This window comes from Gorilla gorilla, chromosome 4 (genome assembly GCF_029281585.2).
Source record: "Gorilla gorilla gorilla isolate KB3781 chromosome 4, NHGRI_mGorGor1-v2.1_pri, whole genome shotgun sequence".
NCBI classification, from domain to species: Eukaryota; Metazoa; Chordata; class Mammalia; order Primates; family Hominidae; genus Gorilla; species Gorilla gorilla.
Window position 1 is genome coordinate 156,031,211 of NC_073228.2, and position 22,408 is coordinate 156,053,618.

At 38.6% G+C, this 22,408-nt stretch overlaps 1 long non-coding RNA gene across 1 annotated transcript in view; it reads left to right on the plus strand.

Annotated features, from left to right (window-relative positions):
- The window catches only part of LOC129533395 (uncharacterized), a 191,208-nt gene that overhangs the window by 147,134 nt on the left and 21,666 nt on the right, over positions 1-22,408 (plus strand). The window contains exon 3 of the long non-coding RNA XR_008679607.2: positions 16,633-16,722. This is a non-coding gene — a long non-coding RNA (uncharacterized lncRNA). The remainder of the gene's footprint in view (positions 1-16,632; positions 16,723-22,408) is intronic.

Sequence of the window (22,408 nt, forward strand, 5' to 3'; positions counted from 1 at the left end):
AAAATAATCTCCTGTGACTCCATGTCTTATATCCAGGGCATGCCGATGCAAGGGGTGGGTCCCCATGGCCTTAGGCAGCTCCTTCATGGACTGGTGTTGAGTGCCTATGGCTTTTCCAGGTGCACAGTGCAAACTGTTGGTGGGTCTACCATTCTGGTGTCTGGAGTATGGTGGTGGCTCTCTTCTCACAGCTCCACCAGGCAGTGCCCCCAGTGGGGTCTCTGTGTGGGAGCTCCAACCCCACATTTCCCCTTTGCACTGCCCTAGCAGATGTTCTTCATTAGGGCTCTGCCCCTACAGCAGACTTCTGCCTGGACATCCAGGCATTTCCATACATCCTCTGAATGTAGAGGAAGAGGTTCTCAAACCTCAATTCTTAACTTCTGTGCACTAGCAGGCCCAATACCACATGGAAGCTGCCAAGGCTTGGGGTTTGCACCCTCTGAAGGAACTGCCCGAGCTGTACCTTGGCTGCTTTTAGCCACAACTAGAGCTGAAGTGGCTGGGACACAGGGCACCATGTCTCAAGGCTCACAGAGGGCCCCTGGGTGGGGCCCATGAAACTGTATTTCCTCCTAGGCCTCCAAGCCTGTGATGGGAGAGGCTACCACAAAGATTGCTGTCATGCTCTGGAGACATTTTTCTCTTTGTCTTGGCAATTAAAATTTGGCTCCCTCCTTGTTACTTATGCAAATTTCTATAGCCAGCTTGAATTCCTCCCCAGAGAAAGGGTTTTCATTTTCTATTGCATCATCAGGCTGCAAATTTTCCAAACTTTTATGATCTGGTTCTCTTTTAAACATAAGCTCCACTTTCAAACCATCTCTTTGTGAATGCATAAAACTGAATGCTTTCAGAATAATCCAGGTCACATCTTGAATGCTTTGCTGCTTAGAAATGTCTTACTCCAGATTCCCTAAATCATCTCTCTCAAGTTCAAAGTTTCACAGATTTCTAGGGCAGGGGCAAAATGCTGCCAGTATCTTTGCTAAAGCATAGCATGAGTGACTTTTATTTCAGTTCCCAATAAGTTCCTTATCTCCATCTGAGACCACCTCAGCCTGGACTTCATTGTTCATATCACTATCAACATTTTGGTCAAAGCCATTCAACAAGTCTCTAAGAACCTCTAAACTTTTCCACATCTTTCTGTCTTCTTCTGAGCTCTCCAAAGTGTTTCAACCTCTGCCTGTTACCCAGTTCCAAAGTTGCTTCTACATTTTCAAGTTCTCTTTATAGCAGTGCCCCACTACCTTGGTACCAGTTTACAGTATTAGTCTGTTTTCACACTGCTGTAAAGACATCTGAGACTGGGAAATTTATTAAGGAAAGAGATTTAATTGACTCACAGTTCTACATGGCTGGGGAGGCCTCAGGAAACACATTCATGGCAGAAGAAGAAGCAGGCACCTTCTTCACAAGGTGGCAGAAGAGAGAAGAGAAAAGCCCAGGGGAAACTGCCATTTATAAAACCAACGTATCTCATGAGAACTCCCTCACTATCATGAGAACAGCATGGGGGAAACCATCCACATGATCCAGTCTCCTCCCACCAGGTCTTTCCCTCAACACCTGGGGAATCACATTCAAGATGAGATTGGGGTGGGGACACAGAGCCTAACTGTATCACCATTTTTCCTACCTTTGAGCTTCAATTCCCACTGTTTTTTCACTTGAAGTGCCCCCTGCCTGACCTCCATATTACCAAATCCCACATATTATGAGAGCCTATCTCATCAAGCCTTTCTTCTCCTTACTCCACCTTATTTGAGTAGAGACCTGAATGAAGTAAAGAGCCATCTATGCAAGGATGTGAAGGAAGAGGTTGTGTACAGAGAAAACAGACATGGAAAGATTTGTCTGGAACCTGTTAGGTGGGTTTCTAGACCAGCATATACACTAGCCAATGTGTGATTCACCTTTTTATTGTCCTCGGTGATGATGAAATCTGTTTGAATGAATCGGTGTTACATTAATGTTTTGAGGGTTAGACCCCTGAATGGGAGGGGAGACATTTACTGGGTACTGTTAAAGCTCTCAATGTTTTACATACATTTTCTGTCTTATTCTCACTATAGATAGGTGTTTTTCCTATTTTAGAGATGGGATAGCTGAGGCACAATGGGGTTCAGTGAGTTGCTCAAGGCTACAGAGCCAGTATGTTTTGAGCTAGAGTCTCTCTAGTGGCAAAGCCAATGCACTTGCCCTTTATCACATTACTTCTGGGTTGCTTGCAAGTAGACAAGTTTCCTGACCCCTCAGCTTGCACAGACTCAGGACTCAGTCTGCTAATAGAATTTGTAAAATCCATAGCTGCTTCTAGGAAATGTCCTCAGAAAATATGGAAGGTGTCAGTGAATGAATGCACAGCCCAGCTTTTGAGTCCTCTCTCCTCAGTCCCTACCCCAGCCTCTGTGCCTGCCCCTGATAGTCTTTGATGGAAGGAGAGAGGAAGAAAGAACACTTTGCGAGGGACTAATAAGACTTCAATCCATGCCACCTGCTTGCTTTTTCACTATTCTGAGCCACTGAAACTCTCTGGACCTCAATTTCCTATCTGCAAAATGGATGTCCTATGTAGTAATACAATACAAATATGATAAAACATATTTTCATCCACAACAACAACTGCAACTGCCATTTATTGAGCCTTACTACGTGAATGTTACCTCATTAAACCTTATGACAGATTTATAAGTTAGGTATGATCACTATCTACCCCTATCTAAGAGATAAAAAGAGTAACATTCAGGTCAAGTGACCTATTCATGGTCACTCAGGTATTAAATACTGACTCTTAGGATACAGAGTCAAATATTTACCACAGCCTATAAGGCCCAGCATGGATACCCTTCCAACCGATGCCCTCCCAACCAATCCCTCACACTTCACTTCCTGCACCCCCACCAAACTGGCCTTCTCTTTATTCTCCAATATGCTGTGCTTCTTCCATTACTGGGTCTTTCCTGGAAGCAGCTTTTCTCTGTAGATGCATTGTTCCCCTCTCTCCAATAAGATGGTTGTTTTAAGCTATTAAGTTTTGGGGCAATTGATTGTGTGGAAATAGTTAAATTTAATGAAATTATCCATTAACCAGTCTAGATCAGGCTCCTTTTTGCATGCTCCTATAGGGCTTAATTCCTTTTCTTCAGAGCACTTGTCTCAGTTGGCAACGATACACTCAGTGTAATTATATGATCGTCTGTCTCCCTACTAGACTGGAAGCTTCATGAGAAAAAAACCATTGCTGTTTTTCTGGATTGTTCTATCATTTAGGAGTGAATGTAGCTGCAAGTAATAGATTTTACTAGCAGTGTCTTAAACCTGTGCAGCTTGTTTCCCTCATGAGACATAAAATGTGAAGATGGCTGGCTGTTGGTATTAGTTTAAGGGCCCAGACACTCTCCCTTCCTTTTTGGCCATACTCAGTGTTTTGTATTTTCATCCTCATGCTTGTCCCCTCGTTGTTGCAAGATTGATGCTTTGGCTCCAGGTATTATATTTTTATTCATCATCCCAACAAGCAAGAAATAAAAGGACAGAGAAAAAAAACCTTTTTTCCCTCATGGATATGTTATTTTTCCAGAAAGAAAGTCTCCAACAGATTTTTATTTATATCTCATTGATCAGGACTGAGTCACATTACAGAAAAGAGTTAACATAGCTGGCGAAAGGCTATTCCCTTTAGAAGAACCTGCGTGTAAGATTGGCCCTTGGCTGGCATCTGAAAACTTGGTGTTTGACCCATTCCCAACAAATGAGGGTGGTTTCTGGCTCCTAAACTATACAAATAAGATGACTTATGCCGAACACTGCTTTCCTTCTGAGAATCTAGAATTTTGATATGTGCTAGGTACAGTGTGCTAATATGACCACTTCCCAATAAGAACCTTGGATTCTGAGTCTCAAATGGGCTTCCCTAGGCAGAAACATTGCACGTGTGGTACTGCATTTTTAGTTTTATTTTTTTTTTTTGCTGCTGGAATAGGGAACATGATGTGTCCCCTCACCAGGTGGTGACAGCATAATGAAGCCTGTGCATGGATTTCTCTAGATTACACCTTGTGTCTTTTCCCCTTGTGGATTCTACTGTGTATCCTTTGGCTATAATAAACTTGAGCCCTGGATGCTTCTAGTGAATAATCAAAGGTTTGCATAGTCTTTAAGACTCCACCTGGAACACGTGCTTTCTAGTAGACCCATAATAATCAAGGAAGAATGGAAGGGATACAATGACTGTCTTAGACTGGCACAATTCATCCCTTTGGCCTAGGGATAGGTTTGCTCCACCAACTGCACACACATTTTGGGTTCTGGGACTTGATTGGGAAGGGATTATGTATGTGTGCTGGAGAGTGACTTTAAAGCCTGGAATGGTCCCTGGCACATAAAAGGTGTGTAGTACACACATTGGGAAAGAAAGAAAAAGAATGAAGAGGGCAGAGCAAGATTTTGGCTCCAGGGTGTCATTCTTTCCAAAGCCTAGATCTTATCCCATGTGCCATATGCCACCCCCTTTGTGGTGTTTCCTCTGAGTGCTGTTGGGAGGATCATATAATAGGGCTTTTAAAAGGACCACACAGTATACACATGAGCAGCTTCTCTGTCAGTCTACATGCAATGGCGCAAGGCAAATTTACTTTGTCTACTTGGAAAGTGGGTAAAATAGCATCTACTTCCATCCCATCTGGTGTTACGACTGGAGTCATATTTTGGACTCCAGTGAGTATTTTGGAAACACTTCTGAGTTGGTTTGGATGGGAATTTTTGTCTGTTTTCTTAAACAATCCCTGCATCAAGCCAAAATAATTTCATTTTGAGAATTCTTGCTTTTGGTATCTTTGTATCCTAAATAAATGTTATTCATGAGGAAAATTTGGATCTTGTAGGCAGTGTTTCCTTTGTTGGTTGAGATGCTGGGGAAATTGCCCAGGACAGCGGGACATGAGGATAGGGTACTCTTCAACAGCCTAATGCTGACAGGAGAGTCAAGTGGGATCTTGCACAAAGTAGGACTGTCTGTGCATGAGAGCTAATGACAGTGCACTAGCAGGAAATACAACACACAGCACTCAGAGGACATTTACAGTGGCTTTTTCCTAAGTTTGTTGTGACCTCGGCCAACAATAGTTATTTGGGGGGCTGTTTGTGAAAGAAAAGATGATATCATTTTGATTCATAGGCTGCCACTTTGAAGAGTGATCTTAGATTTAAGCCGGTCCAGGACCTTAATTTTATGGATAGGTAAACTAAGGCCCAGAGAAAGCAAGGGACTTGTCCAATGTCACAAAGGAAATTAATGTCAGAACCAGAATGAGAAACCGATCTGCTGACTCTCAACTACCAATGCTTTCCCTAGAGACTACCAATTGCAGAGTGGGTAGTAATAATATTTCTCTAAGATTATGTAGGTCCTTATGACTTTTCAAGGCATTTTCAGAGGTAGATCTGTATTTTAATTGTCAGGAAACTGAAGTACAGTGTGTTAAAGGGAGTTACTAGGATTTGACCTCAGTTCTTTAACTAACAATTTTTGCTTTTTACACTACTCTGGACGGTGGAATTTTTAACAACAATTATTATGACTGCTACTCTCAGAAGGCTTTTGGCTACAATTAACAGAAAACCCACTAAAAGTAGTTTAAGTACCAGGGATTGATTTTTTTCATCAAGCAACAGCAACTGATCTGGGCAGCTTCAGGGTTGAAGAATTTGGCAGCTTAACGACATCATCACAGATGTCAGTTCCTTCTGTCCTTTTGTTCTGCCATACTGTCAGCAGGGTCTTCCTTTACGGTCACAGGATGCTTTAAAGTAGCATGATGATCCTAATGACCAAGAGGCTTGTGGGTGTCTTATTTACCAATCACGGAAAACTTTCCAGGCAGTTACCCAGAAATACTCTTCTCAGGTCTCATTGGCCAGGATTGGGTCACATGTTCATTCTTAAGCAATCACTGGTAAACAGAAAAGACTAACATTGCATATGGACCGACCAGGATTCATTCCCTGAGACAGGGTGGTAGGGTCAACTGCTGCAGAAAAGTAACATGCCCAAGTTTACACAGCTGGAAAATGACAAGGAAAGGAATGAAACCCAGATCCACCTGACTTCACAAGCAATGTTCTTAACCACTGCACATAACCACCTCCCATTCTTGTGCCCATGCTCTCTCTCTTCTCCCCATCCTTTCCCCTCTGCAGTATCATTTGCCAAATTCCCAGCCTGCATACCTAAGTTGCTTTGGCTGGTGATTGCAGGATCGTCTCCTTGCCAGGTCAATGTCAGCAATCAATCCCCATCTCCTGGGCGTGAAAACCAGCCGATTAGAGCTGTAAGTAGGTGTTTAACAACGCAGAGGCAGCCAGAGCGTCAGTCAGCAATTTTTTCCCCTGGCGGCTGGGCGTTAGCAAATATGCTGAGAGAGGCACCCCTGTTCCATTGCTGCTGGGAGGAGGGAGTCTCACCACAAAAGATGATTTGAAAAAAATAGAATGACAGAATGTCAGAGATAAAAGGACCCCTAGGCATGGCCTAGTCCAGCTCCATCCTTGTATTGATGAAGAAACTAGGGTCCAGAGTAGGGAGGAGATTGTTTGGGGGTCACACAGAAAATAATAGTTGGATTCAGAACTCAGGATCAGAGCCTGTACTAATCCAATACTATTTCCAAGACTTTTCAAAGCCCAACCCTCTATTCTATTGCTTTGTAATTTCCACACATGAAATCAGTTTCTTAGTGAAATGACATCTGAAAAAACAAAGGCATTTTGGACTCTATTGTCTAATCTCGGGTGCCTCCTGGCAATTTTTGGAGAGAGGTTGCCACTAACATGGGTTAACTGCTCCAGAGAAAGTCCTGTCAGGTCCTTAGCTGCAGACAGGGCAGCTACCTGTAGCAAATTCCCATTCCTATCCAACTTCCTTCTTCCTTTGCAGCCACATTAGTCTTTCTGGTTTGATCAGTCAGAACAAGTCCTGGTGAACTGGAAAAATCTAAAGGTATGTGAACCTTGGAGCCCCACAGTCTAAAAGAGAATGTTCTCAACTTGAGAAGAAAAAGTTAATAAGCAGGTCAGAGTGCAAGGATTCCTCCTGACATCTTAAGATGACTTGAGATCCCCATATTTCTAGTAAATCATATGTATATGGGTTTGGGGAAAACATAAGAATTTAAACGGCATTTACTAAATGCTAACAAGAGTGATAATAGCAGCAGTTGCTATTTTGACCCTTACTCTGTGACAAGCACTGTGCCCAGCCCTTCACGTGCATTTTTTTCTTTAGTCTTCACAGTACATGACACTTCTTATGTCTATTTGTTTATTGTTTGCCTTCCAAGATTAGAAAGTCTGCTTCACAGTCATGGGAACCTTTTTTTTTTTTCTAATACAGTATCCCCAACTGCCAGAACAGCATCTGCCACATAGTAGGTGCTCAGTTAATATAAACTGAATTCATGAAGGGACAGTAGGCTGATGACGTACATATGGTTGTTCTTCATTTTATAGGTATGACAACTGAGGATTAGAGATGCTAATTTGTCCAAGGTAACTCCATCAGTTTTTTTTGGCTGCAATTAATAGAAAACCAACTAATGTTGGTTTAAACAAATAGGTGTTTTTTTTTTTTTTTTTCTGCAACAAGTATTCTGGTGGTACTGTTGATGAGGATTCCACTTCAATGATGCCATTAAGGACCCAAGTTTTATCATTCTGCTGTGCTTCCCTCTGCCATCCTCAGTCTGTTGGCTTTTGAATTTGTGCTTGTATACTCATGCTTACAAGATGGTTATGACCTGAAGTGTTTGCTTCAGGCAGCAAGTCTGTGTTCAGGGAAGAAGCAAGAGGACGGAGATAGCACTAATTACATGTATTTCTTTTATTACAAAAAGTGAAAGTCTTTCCAGAAACCTCAGGCTGATTTCCACTTAGATCTCATTGGCCAGACTTGTGTGACATGATTACCCCTAGCTGCAAGGGAGGCTGGGAAAAATGAGTACAACAGATCCTTGAACAGCATGGGGGTTAGGAGCCAACCCTTTGCACAGTAAAACTTCCACATATAGTTTTTTACTCCCCCAAAACTTAGCTACTAATATCCTACTGTTGACTGAAAGCCTTATGGACGACTAACACATACTTTGTGTGTTACATATATTATATACTGTATTTTTACAATAAAGGTAGAAAATAAAATGTTCTTAAGAAAATCAGAGAAAATATATTTTCTATTCATTAGGTGAAAGTAAGTAATCATAAAAGTCTTTATCCTCATCATCTTCATGTTGAGTAGGCTGAGGAGGAGGAGAAAGAGAGGAGTTGATCTCTCTTGGGGTGGCAAAGGTGGAAGAGGTGGAGGAGGTTGAAGAGGAAGCAGGAGGAACAGGCACACTGGTGTAACTTTTATTGAAAAAAATCTATGTCTAAGTGGCTCTGCACAGGGTAAACCTGTATTAAGGCTCAATTGTATTTGGCTTTCTCTGGCTTCATAGAGGAGGCAGGAAAGGGATGTAGGGATTAACAATAGGTTTAAGTTAGCCAACAAATATGTCTGCTACAGTCATGCAGGTAGTAGTGATAGAGCCAGGATTGGGACACAGGCTTGTTTGCCTCTAACGTCTGTGCTCTTATCAACCAAAAATTAGCTGGCCTGACTTTTACTCCTAATCTCAATAGAAAATGATCAACATGGGAATGCTTGTTCTGTTCTGAGTCCTAGTTTCTTTATTTGCAAAATGAAGAACTGGGTTAAATGAGGTCTGTACTCCCTGCCAGCTATAAGATTGTATAATTTTGTGTCTCAGTCTGGCAAATGTCCACTTCTAAAAGTCTTATTTTTAACCAAATCAAAATCACCATTGCAGTGGAGTAATATATTTCCCAAGGTCCAAATGCATAACATGGAATTGATTTTTTTGGAGTTTGTTTTCATAGATGGTGGTGTGTATGTTTATGTGTGTCCCTTTGAGATATCTGATTTAGTTTGAGGTGGTGAATGGAGATTGATTTTTGTCTGTGGTGATCTGTAAAGCCCAATTGTTGTTGAGGTTCCTGCTTAAATACTTCTTCCGCCATCCTCTCCTGTTTTTTGCTCCCTTAACAGACCAGCCTGGTGGAGACCTTATGTTTCAGGGTTTGATTTTATTTTCTATTGCGTCTTGCTAGCAGTAATTCTCCTCGCAGGGCTGAGAATTACTGCTAATAAGAAGCAATAGAAAATTGCTTTTTGTGGGACATGAGTGCTGGTCCCATGTCTTTTACTAATCAGCTGTGGAAAACCGAAGAAGTCCTTCTACTTCTCTAGGTATCTGTTTTCTCATTCATAAAATGACCAGGTTAGATGAAATAGTCTATATGTTAGGATCCTCCTCCCAGCTCTGATGTTTACATATCTGCAATTGTAAGTGGACAAAGCAGATTCTAATTAATGAGCAGAAGAACACATTAGCCTTGTTTTCTTCATCTACTAAATGGTTATAAAGATTGAAAGACAAAATAGAAAATAATAAATATGTGACATAACTACTATTTTAAATACATATTCTTAAAATTCCAGGCCAGACATTTATTTATTTGTTTTGAAAATATACCATTGCATTAAGAAAATTCAGAGCAATGTGTTGGGAGTCTTAGCAGAACATGATACCTATTCCACATGTTGTGAAAATAGCATTGGGTGTTGAAGCAGACCAGTTTGGGTTACATCTTAACTTGGTCGTGTTATGGCTTTGTGACCTGGGTCATGCTGTTTATTCTCCAGGGTTCTTTTCTGCAAAATTAGGGTTAAATATATTGACATCAAAAGATTATTGTGACGGTAAAATAAGCAATTTATGAAAAGCATTCAGCACAATGGCTGGCACATGGTAAAGACTCAGTAGAAGCTGTTTTTTATCCTCCTTCCTTATTGATGCATCTAGAACCAAACAAAAGATTTGGCTATTTTCAGTTTCCCAGGTGAAAATTTTCTTCTCTGGTGGTAGAGCTGCTTTTGACTGGACTCGACTTAAAGCCTCATGCATCTTAACTATATTGGCCATCTGCAGTTTTGTTTTTTGAGATGGGGTAGAATGAGTGAATCTTTAGCAGCCATGACCCCTACCTTCTATTCTTTCACTTAAGAGATCTGAGACATTAGGAACATAATTTAGTTCCTCTCTTCTTTAGTTTGCACATATGCAAAATGTTGATGGTCATTTCAGGGGGCTTTTATTAGCCCTCTAATAATTTGAGCATACTTGGCACTCTCTAGAATGTTGTAAAAATATCAGTTATCGGTTCTGTTATTAGTTCACCCAGCTATCTTTAAACTGGTCCCCTCTTTTTCAAATTCTCTCTGAACTTCAAGGTCAAAGTCATTCCACCTGTTAAGGGAAACCTCCCACCTCAACTCTTTAAGATCTCCCCGACTCTATTCATAGCCCTTGCTGCTTGGCTCACACTCTGTTGGTGATTGGAATAGCAGCCATATAGGGTTTTTTGTTGTGTGTATGCATGTTCAGTTATATGCAGTTTCATTATGTGCAGATTTGTGTCTTTACTACCACATTCAAGACCCTGAATGAGGATCTCGTGTTGCCCTTTTATAGTCACACCCACTTCCTTTCACCTCTTCTCTGTCCCAACCCCTGTCAACCACTAATCTGTTATCCATTTCTAAATTTCTCCCTGTTTGTACAACATTTCTCCCTGACTTGATGTTGGTATTGCCTCTTTCACATTATTGTAAGTCTTTCATATTCTGTATCCATGCAACTCTCTTAGAGGGCAGTTAAAAAAATACGTGTTGGCTGATTGGTTTTCCGTATGTGTGCATGTGTATGTTTCATTGTTCAGCCTTACTGATTTTCATTTAGGAACAACATATTTTTATTTAAAATGTATTTATTTCTTTGGGAGCATAGGTAATATCTGCCCATGACCCCAAATTCAAAAGATCCAAAGATTATACTTCTGTGAAATGTGTTTCCCCTCCCCTCTCTCCTCCCTGGTTCCCTCCCCAGAGGCAACCAAGAAATTGTTACCTGTTCTTTGATAGTCTTAGCCAGAGCTGGTCTATATATTCCCTTTTCCTTATAATGGTAAGTTTCTCTTATATATCCTTGTGTTTTTACTTAATGTATTGTGGATAAATATCTAATATCTTCCTTATCAGTATAAAAAGATTTTGGGGTATTTTATAGTTTATTTAAGCAATTACCTTTTAATTAAAAATTTGCAATTAGGTAATTGTGGATTCACATGTAGTTGTAAGATATAATATGGAGAAATCTCATGTATCGTTTATCTAGTTTCTCTTAATAGTAGCATTTTGCAAAACTATAGTACAAAATCACAACTAGGTTATTGACATACAATCTACCAATCTTATTCAGATTTCCCCAGATTTACCTGTATTTGATATGTGCATGAATATATGTACATTTTGTTGTGTGTATGCATGTTCAGTTATATGCAATTTCATTATGTGCAGATTTATGTCTTTACTACCACATTCAAGACCCTGAATGAGGATCTCGTGTTGCCCTTTTATAGTCACACCCACTTCCTTTCACCTCTTCTCTGTCCCAACCCCTGTCAACCACTAATCTGTTATCCATTTTTAAATAGTTATCATTAAAAAATGTTATATGAATGGAATCTTATAATATGTTACCTTTTGGAGCTGTTTTTTTTCTCACTGAACATAAATCCCTGGAGACTTATTCAAGTTCTCTGCATCAACAGATTGTTTCATTTTTATTACTGAATATGTACAGTCATCCACCACATAACATTTTGTTCAACAATGGACCACATATGCAATGGTGGTCCCATAAGATTATATTTGTGCATTTTTACTGTGCTTTTTCTTTATTTAGTTATGTGTAATTACACAAATATTTACCACTGTTTTGCAGTTGCCTACAGTATTCAGTACAGTAACATGCTGTACAGATTAGTAGCCTAGGAACAATAGGCTAAACCATAGAGACTAATTTGTAGTAGGCTATCCCATCTAGGTTTGTGTAGATACACTCTGATGTTTGGACAAAAACAACATCACCCAACAATGCATTTCTCAGAATGGATACCCATCGTTAAGCGATGCATAACTGTATATATATGACTGTACCACAGTTTGTCTCACCATTTATCTGTTGAAGGACATCTGGACTGTTTCCAGTTTTTTATTATTATGAATAAAGCTGCTATGAGTATTTGTACACAGAATATTTGTGAGCATAAGTATTTAATTTTCTGTGATAAATGCCCAAGTGTGTGACTGCTGGTTTGTATGATAATTGCATTTAGTTTTAACAAAACACTGCCAAGCTCTTTTTTTACAATGGCTATACCATGTTATATTCCCACCAGCAACGTGTGAGTGATCTAGTCTCTCTGCATTTATGCTGGCAGTTAGTGGCATTACTATTTTTTATTTTAGCCATTCTGATTGGTGTATAATGATATTCCATTATGATTCTAATTTGCATTTCTCTGATGGCTAATGAATAACTTTTTACGTGCCTTTTTCATCTGTATATCCTCTTATTTGAAATGTCTGTTCATGTATTTTATCCATTTTCTAATTGGATTTTTTTTTACTACTGAATTTTGAGAGGTTCTGATATATTTTACATGCTAGTCCTTTATTGGATTTGTGGCTTGCAAATATTTTCTCCCAGTCTGTAGGTTGTCTTTTCATCTTTTTCCCATGGGCTTTCATAGAGTGAGAGTTTTTAATTTTGATGAGATCCAATTTATCAATTTTTCCTTTAATGAATCATGCTTTTGAAGTCAAGTCTAATAATTTTTTTTCTAGTTCTGGATCCAGAATATTTTCCTCCATGTATTTTCCCAAAAGTTTCATAATTTTATATTTTATGTTGAGGTCCATGACCTATTTCAAGTTAATTTTTGTATATAATGTGTGATTTAGGTTTATTTATTTATTTATGCCTATTGATCTTCAATTATTCTAGCACCACTTGTTGAAGAAGCTATGCTTCCTCCATTGAATTACTTTTGCACCTTTATAAAAAGTCAATTGTATATATTTGTATGGTTCTATTTCTGGGTTTTCTCTTCTGTTTCACTGAGCTATGTGTCTATCCATCCACTAGTACCACACTGTCTTGACTGCTATAATATATAATAAGTCTTAAAATCAGGTAGACTTACTCCTTTCACTTTATTCTTCTTTGTCAAGATTGCTTTAGCTATTCTAGGGACTGTGCCTTTCCACATGAATTTCAGAATAAGCTTGTCTACGTCTATAAAATCCTTTCTGAAGTTTAAATAGTAATTGCATTAAGTCTATAGATCAATTTGGGGGAAGCAACATCTTTACCATGTTGAATATTTATTATGAGCAGCATATGCTGTGTATTTGATTAATAAGCATTGTGCAATTTTTAGCATACAAATGCTCTGTACAAGTTTTGTTGAGTTCATATCTAGTTTTTTTTTGGAACAGTTGTAAATGGTACTATTTTGAATTTCATTTTACACAAGTTCATTGTAGTATATAGAAATGAGATTAACTTTTGTTTTTTGGTCTTGTTTCCTGCAAACTTCCTGAACCCACTTAATGCTGAACAGTTCTAGGAATGATTTTTAATAGATACCCTGGGAGTTTTTATATAGATAATCATGTCATTTATAAATAGAGAAAATTGTATTTCTTTTCTATTTAATATGCCTTTTGTTTCTTTTTCTTGCCTTATTGCAATAGCTAGAACTTCTAGCACCATACTGAGTGAGAGTGGATATCCATGCCTTATTCCTGAGCTTTGTGGGGGAAGAATTCCGTTTGTTACCTTTAAGTATGATGTTAGCAGAAAGTGGTCTCCATTTTTTAAAGACTACTGAATAACCTTACAATTCCATTGTAAGGTTGTACTATAATTGACTTTTCCAGTTCTTTATCAATGGGTTTTTGTTGCTTTCAATCTTTGGCACAATAACACTTTTATGAATGTGCTCATACACCTGTCACTTTTCATATGTTTATGAATATATGGATAAGATAAATCCCTAGAATATGGCCCTCTTTTCTGTTCTGTCTAGACCCACTTCCTAGGTGATCTTTCTCTGTTTCGTGGTTTTAAATACCATACAATGACAACTCCCAAATATGTGTTCTCACTGTGATTTCTGCCCTGAATCCTCATCTGTGTATTCATTTTCTCACTTAATATCTCCATTTGGACATCTAACATGCTTTCAAGCTCAACATATCTAAAACTGAACTCCTAACTTGCCTGCATCCACCCCTCAAAACCTGTTTCTTTGAACCTGTCCCTATTTTAGTAAATAGCATTCTTCCCTTCCAGTGGCTCAGACCAAAAACCTTGTAGTCATCCCTGCTGCCTCTGTTTCTCCTACACGTACCCATACTTTCAGCAAATCTTGCCCTATGATCACTTATCCCCACTCCATGGCTACCACTCTGGTCCAACCACCCTCCTATCTTCCTTGGATTATTGCAGTTGTCTCCTTGTCTCTCTCCTGTATTGCTTCCTTACAATCTGTTCCATACAAGAGCTCACACTGGTTCTCTAAGAACTAATTTCTAGGCTTAGACCTCCCCAATGGTGTCCCATTTTCCACAGAGTAAAAATCAAAGTTCATACTCTGGCCTGGAGGGTTCTATATAATCTGACCTGTGATTCCTATCTGCTCTGGATCCTGCAGCTCTTTGAGCTCCTGCTTTGCTTACTTTGCTCTGGCTATGTTGACCTCATTTATCTTCCTTAAAATGCAAGTACTCTATGATCTCAAAATACATACCATCCCCATGACTGGCATATTCTTTTCCCCAGGTGTACACATAGCTCATGTCCTCATTTCCTTCAGGCATTTGCTCAGTTTTTACTTGATCAGAGGGGCCTTCCCTGAATACCCTCATCCCACTTTGGAATTCTCCCTTCCCTTTAACCTGATTTGTTTTTCTGCATGTGACTTAGCATCACCTGAAATATTATGTATTCTCTTGTTTATCTGTTTATTGCAGGCCTTTTCCCCAATAGAATGTAAGCACTATGGGTGAGGCTTTGTTGGTTTTTTTAGGGGACTATTTTCAGCACCTCCAATAGTGCTCAATAAATATTTGTTGGATGAGTTAGTAAGTAAACTTCTGAGTCAAGTGGTATGTGCGTTTAATATGTGATAGATATTGGAAATTACTCTACACAAAGGTTGTACTAATACTATGCAAGTGTTGCCCTCCCACTGATAACATATGAGCACCCCTTTTTTTTTGTACATATGCTGTTAATAGTTCATCTTGAGACTTTTAGTTTTGTACTATAACATTCAGAGACATGATGGATTCAACCTCCACACATTTACCAGGCCCCCAGGACAAATCTCAGAAACATTCCATATGCTTCTGGTTGTTTTAACAATAAGAGAACTTAAATAACTGAGCTCTCAGGGTTTGGGTGTTCATATAATTTCACAGATAAGAAGAATCTGGCAGAGCGCTCATAGCTTCTGTGTTTTGTTTACATGGAAATGTGAACAGAGGTAACCTTATCTTTCTGTTAGATTTTCTCTCAAATCCCAACTCAGAGAGCACAGGAGAACCCACTTCCTGGTGACTTTTTTTTTTTTTTAAACAGTAACAGTTCTTTTTACCCAGCAAAGTGCCTCCTTCAAGGTCCGAGAACCATTGAGGGTTTTTGGGGGGTTGCAGGGCTGGGAATAGAGAGAGCATGAGTGAAGATTGGACCACTCCCAGGACTAGACCAGAGAACAGGAGACTTGCTGCTTACTGACTATTATATTCCTACTACTCAACCTCTAGTAGGTGGTAGGTATATAGTACTTGAGTATTAATTTAATATCTGTTATTGATAAGAACAGTCCTGAATATTAGTATATTGCTTTACAATTCTTAAAGTGGCTTTCCGTGATTCCCAAACAGCACCCATCTCTTGAGCAGAGACCCAAGAGGGTAGGACAGGAAGAATGGAAGCGAGATTTGGCCCTGGTCATGTTTTCCAAAGTGAGTAACTTGGAATATCAATACGTTAAACAGGTTTCTTAGCAGCAGAAGATTTCTTAAAGCCTCTTCACAGATTCTAGGTTGCAAATGTGCTTTGTGAATAGCTAAGAGGAAATAAAATGTGTGGTGTTTACCAACATATTTGAACCAGTCTTTTATTTTCTAAAGTCTATCATGGGCCTGGCATTCCAGGGAACAGGCTTTCAGGAAGACTGGGCATTTCTGTCCAGGGTAAGCACTTGAAGATAGTTGATCTCTTATTCCAGTCCTGACTCTTTTCTTGGTTTCATTTCAGAGTTTTCATCTTAAGAGAGAAAATTGACTCTCTCCTTTAATTTTCAGGATAAAGCATATAGGACCATCCCTAGAAGGCCCCTGATTTATTTAGGCCATTTGGAGCAGTGAAACATCTCCACAAGGTCTGAGTTACTCAGTTCTGTGGGTTGTTTGATCTTCTAATTAGCTGTCCTTCTTAATTCATTTTTCACTGGTTGGCACATCTGGCTAATATGCATGTTTGGTAGAACCTATTCAGGTGAGATCAGCAGAAACAGGAAGGAGCTGAAAGTGGTTAATGAAACCCTGGGATCTTCACTTTACACTCATTTTCTTCTCATCTGATTTTCCTGTTCCAGGTGCTGACATCAGGAAAATAATAGAAGTTAACGCAGATATGGGGCTGCCACTGAGGAGAGAGAAGACTGAAAGAAGCATATAGATAAAAGGTAGATAGGTTCTGAGGACGAGGGCTAATTTTCAGCTGGCAGAATCAGGGGCTGCTTCAAGGAGGAGGTGGCCACTGATATAAACTATCAGTTTGGGAAGAGTTAAAATTGATAGTTGTTATTTAGGCAATTTGACCATTAAAATTTAAATATACATATTCTACTGCATGATTCCATAGCAACTACACTTCTAGGAATTATTATGTGAAAGTACTCACACAAGAATAAAAATGTGTATTTATCAATAGTGAATTATGATATATCCAAATAATAGAATACGGTGTCAACTTAAAAATAATATCTTTTTGTGTACCAATGTGAAAATATGTTCATTATTTATTCAAGTAAAAAATCAGGCACCATATATTTTGTGTAGATATCATTTTTGTAAGGAAAGTTAAACACTTAATAGCTTGTAATATAAAAATGACAGAATATAGAGTTAAAACATAGATTAAGTTGCTAATAGATGTTATCTCAGAAGGGTGGGAAACTGAGAAAAATTTTATGCTCATATTTTTCTATAATATTCATTTTAAAATTAGAGTCATATATTACCTTTATGGTTAGAAAATAATGGTAAAATTTTTTTAAGTACTGTTTAGTTTGTGTGACAGATTGTCTTTTCTTAGTTCTTACGAGGCACATGGGAATTCCAGAACACAAAAGGAATATGTAATTTATTTCTCTTTTCTTTTTCTCTTTTCCTATTTCTTTTAGTCTTCACTTAATCTGCTTTTGCTCCTGTCCCTTTGTGCTTTCCAATAGCAACCAACCTACCTTCCCTTGTCTGATGCCTGAGTTTGTTTCCCTATAATTCCCTCTTTATCTTTCTTATATAAATGCATTTATATAGACCATCCTAAGGTTTAAAAAGATTTCTCCATTGCAGTGGCCAATAGGCTGCTTGAAGGGTGAACAGAAGGGAAAGGGATTTTGGTATACTCTGCTCTACAACTGCATCTCTTTTATGGCATGGTTGTCTATTTTCTTCCCATCTGTAAAATGATAGAATTGAATTAAATAATCTCTAAGGATCTTTCCCAAGCTAATATTCTATGATGACTTTAAGAGGGTGTATTTATTTATGACTTTAAGGTTTTCTGGCTTTCTAACACTCTCATCGGCCAGAGGAGAAAAAACTCTGTAATACATTTCTTAAAAACATGCTGACAGTGAGGTAGCACGGAGAGTCAGGAAATTCAAAGTCTTGACTTCGCTTCGACCTCATTTTGTGGCCTTGGATCACTCACTCTACTTCCTTGGGTCTCAGTTCCTTAGCTTAATAGCGAGGGTGTCTATCTCTCTCCTTAATATAAGGAGGACTTTGGGGGTGGGTGTGGGTATTGACCTGGCTTTCATCCTAAGGATGTGATAAGCATCAAATGGGCAAGCAGAAGTGAAAGCACTTTTGTCAGCCTAGAGCAGGGTTTCTTAATCTTGGCAATATTGTTATTTGGAGCCAGATAATTCTTTGTTGGAGGTTTTTCTTTGTATTGTAGGATGTTTAGCAGCATCCATAGCCTCTACTTATTGAATGCCAGCAAACTTACCCTATTCCCCCTGACTGTGACAACTAAAATTGTCTCTAGATATTGCCAAGTGTGCCCTGGAGTATACAATCAACTGTGGTTGAGAACTGCAGCTGTAGAGTATATAGAGACTTCAAGCATTGTTAATTATATAACTACTTTGAGAGGGAACAAATAAAAAGAAAAAAATCACAAAAGTGTAATTCCAGAAGGTGCCAGAGATGATGACTCCTGTGAGAAACAGAAGATAATACGTGAGTGGAGATAGTGCCAAATACAGCATCATTTCTGGGCAGTCATATTTCCTATGGGAACAATCTGTATCCTAAAGAAAGATGGAGAGATCAATCTTCTTGAGGGACCCTTCCCCCATGACCCAGGAGAGTAGGGTTTTATAGTTCTTGCCAACTCCTAGTTACAGATGCTAATGGGAGGGAGATCTCAAAGAAATATGAAGGATACAGCTTATTCAACAAGGTCAGAGATATATAGAATTTCACGGATGATAGGAAGCAGTCAGTCAACTCTCTCATTCAGGTGCTACACTGATCTGTCTAGTATTCTTTTTTTTCTTTATTTTTTATTTTTATTTTTTGAGACGGAGTCTCGCTCTGTCACCCAGGCTGGATTGCAATGTGTAATCTTGGCTCACTGCAACTTCTGCCTCCCAGGTTCAAGCGATTCTCCTGCCTCAGCCTCCTGAGTAGCTTGGATTACAGGTGCATACCACCACGCCCGGCAAATTCTTGTATTTTTGGAAGAGACAGGGTTTCACCATGTTGGTCAGGCTGGTCTCGAGCTCCTGGCTTCATGATCTGCCTGCCTCAGCCTCCCAAAGTGCTGGGATTACAGGCATGAGTCACCGTGCCCTGCCTGTCTAGTGTTCTTAATTCTATTAGCTACTTGACCTTGAGCAAATTACTGATTTTCTCTGAGCATTTGTTTCTTCCTTTCCTTTTTGATCCCAGAAGATTATCTATCTCATTAATAACATACAAATAGTTATGAACAAGACTAATCATCTTATTACCCAGAGTTCTATGTGCTTTATGTGTAGTACCTCATTTAGGCTTATAGCAGTCTCATACATCTTGATACAATCTTGTTTTATAGATGAAGAAACTAAGAATGAAAGAGGTCTTAAACCCAGCTCTCCCTGTCTCCAGAGCCCATGTTCTGGTCCACCACTCTAAATATCACTGCTTCACAGCAAAACCCTTAACATGCAACACAACATTCTTCATTACTGTTGGTTGCTTATCTCTCTTTCTCATCTTCTAGACTGAACAACTAGAACCCAAGGTTATGTCATATGCACTGTACGATTCTGAAGCCACCATGCCTTAGGAATAAAAAAAAACTAATGGTGGAATTTTACACACCAGGACCCAGCAGGGCAGCAGGAGGGCAGGGAAAGAGCCTGGAATGAGACAGAAACATTGATCTTTTTAAGCAGCAAGTAACTAAAAGCTATTCATCGATTTATAAACTAGGATTAAGTGGAAACTGAGAAGTCATCTTTTTCCAGTGCTTTGAATTTTAATATAAGGAAAGGGAAGCATAGACAGGTTAGGTACTTGTTTATGCTCATACTGTGTTAGTTGCAGACCAGGGTTGAGACTGGACTCTGGCTTCCAGTTCAGTTTCCTGCCGTTGTATCGGTGGGATGCCATGTAGTGTAATGGATTAGAGTGTATCATCCGAAGTCCTGTGACCTGGGCTGTGAACTGAGATCAGAGAAAAGATACTTAACTTCTGTGACTTTCCTTTTCCTTACCTGTAAAAGGGAATAACAATAGTTCCTATCTCAAAAGGTTGCTGTGAAAATTAAATGAGATGCAGTGCAAAAAGTCTTAGCACAGATAAGGCACCTTACTACATGCCTATCATATAGTAAGGTCTCAACAAATGTTAGCTATTATTATTATTATTTAAAAAATATTTTTAGATTTCTGGCTAGATGTTTTTGTGTTTTTTTCTTAGAATGCAACATATGTTCTTTTAAAGCATTTTACATACGGTAAAATTTACTATTTTTTTGCATATAGTTCTAATGAGCTTTTGGCAAATACATGCAGTCACATAATCACCACCACAATCAAAATGCAGAACAGTTCCATCACCACAAGAAAGTACTACTTTTTTGTCCTTCTAGTCAACCCCACATCCACTCTCAGACTTGGAAACCACTGATCTATTTTCTATTCTTGTAATTTCGCCCTTTTGAGAATGTCATTTAAATGGAACCATATAATATGTAGCCTTTTGAGTCTGTCTTCTTTCACTGAGAATACTATGTGAAATTTATCCACATTGTTTTACATATATATGTGTTTATGTATGTGTGTGTGTGTATCAGTATTTCTTTTCATTTTATTGCTGAATAGTATTCTATGGTATAGATACATCACAGTTTGTTTATCCATTCAGCAGCTGAAGGATATTTGTGTTGTTTGCAGTATGGTGTGATTGTGAATAAAGCTTCCATAAACATGTACAAGGTTTTAGGTGACTATAAGTCATCATGTCACTTGGTGAATATCTAGGAGTATGATTGCTGTGTTGTGTGATAAATGTATGTTTATTTTATAAGGAACTGCCAAACTATTTTCCAAAGTGACTGTAACATTTTACAATTCTTTCCAAGATGTATGAGGATTATAATTTGTCCACTTTCTTGCTAGCACTTGGTATGGTCAATCTTTTAAATTCTGGCCATTCATAGAGGTGTGTAATGTTATCTCACTGGAGTTTTAATTTGAATTTTCCTGATGATTAATGTTGTTGAACATCTTTTTGCTTGCTTATTTGCCATTGATATATATTTGATGATGTATGTGTCCAAACCTTTTGCCCATTTTTTATTGGGCTAGTCTTCTTAGTATCAAATTTTGAGAATTCTTTGTGTGCTCTGGATACAAGTCCTTTGTTAGATATGTATTTTGCTAATATTTTATCCCAGGTTGTGGTTTATCTTTTCACTCTCTGAACAGTGTTTTTGTGAAGTAGAACTTTTGAATTTTGGATTAGATTTGAATGAAATCCAATTTTCACCTTTTCTTTGATAGATCACAGTTAAGGTGCTGTGTCTAAGAAATCTTTGCCTAATCTAAGATTGTGGAGACTTTATCCTATGTTTTATCTTAGAAGTTTTATAGTTTTAATTTTAACATTTAGGTGGATAATACATTTTGACTCAATTTTTATAGGGGATGGGAAGGATGAGTTGAGGGTTTTTTGGCATATAGATATTCAGATATTATTTTTGTAGTGCTAGTCACAATGTAAACAACGCAATGCAATTACAATGGATGCTGCTGCTGTGGCTGATATATCACTCATCAGTATCTTAGGGGGATTGATGGTTTCTACTACCATAGTTGTGATTATAATTATGATTATCCATCTGTTTGTCCGTCATCTTTTCTCTCAACAAATGATGTCTACTGTGTAACAGTCACTGTACTAGGTGAAGAATTATCAATATTATTGACTATGTCCTCAAACATCCCAGGCTAATTAAGAAGGGTAATTACAGAGGGGCACAAATTTATAATGATGATAATCCAGGTGCAATGTCTATTTGTCAGTCTGATGAGAAGTTAATTTTTTGGGTATGAGATGGGAGGAAACATGAAACCTGACAAAGTCAATTGTTTTAATTTCATAGCTCACTTCAGATCTCAGGGACAAAATAAGCAGGTTTTAATTAAGCCCAAACCATCTCCAGGGACTTTGAAAGTGTCTTGTAAACAGTCTTGCTAGTGGATCACATACCCAGAGACAGATAGAATTCCAAGAAGAAATTGTTTACCTTCTTGCTTTTTCTCTCTTCTTAGTAATGCATTGTCTTGTCTATTTGAATATCTATAAATAAAACTTCCCCGAAGATAATTTTAAAAATGTACTTGACATCTTCAGGCCCATATCACATCAATTTCTTTCCCATGTATGGAGTGGTAGAAAGCATATGGGAATGAATCTGTGGTCCATCTCTTCCAGCAGGGAAACTATATGGTATATGTTTTTATTTCTCTTTACCACAGGTCCCTTATCTCTAATACATATAGTGCCATCCTTTCAGGTTTTACTAACTTCCAGAGTTATCTTAATTGGATATTAAAGAAATTAAGACAATGACTCTTTTGCCAGAA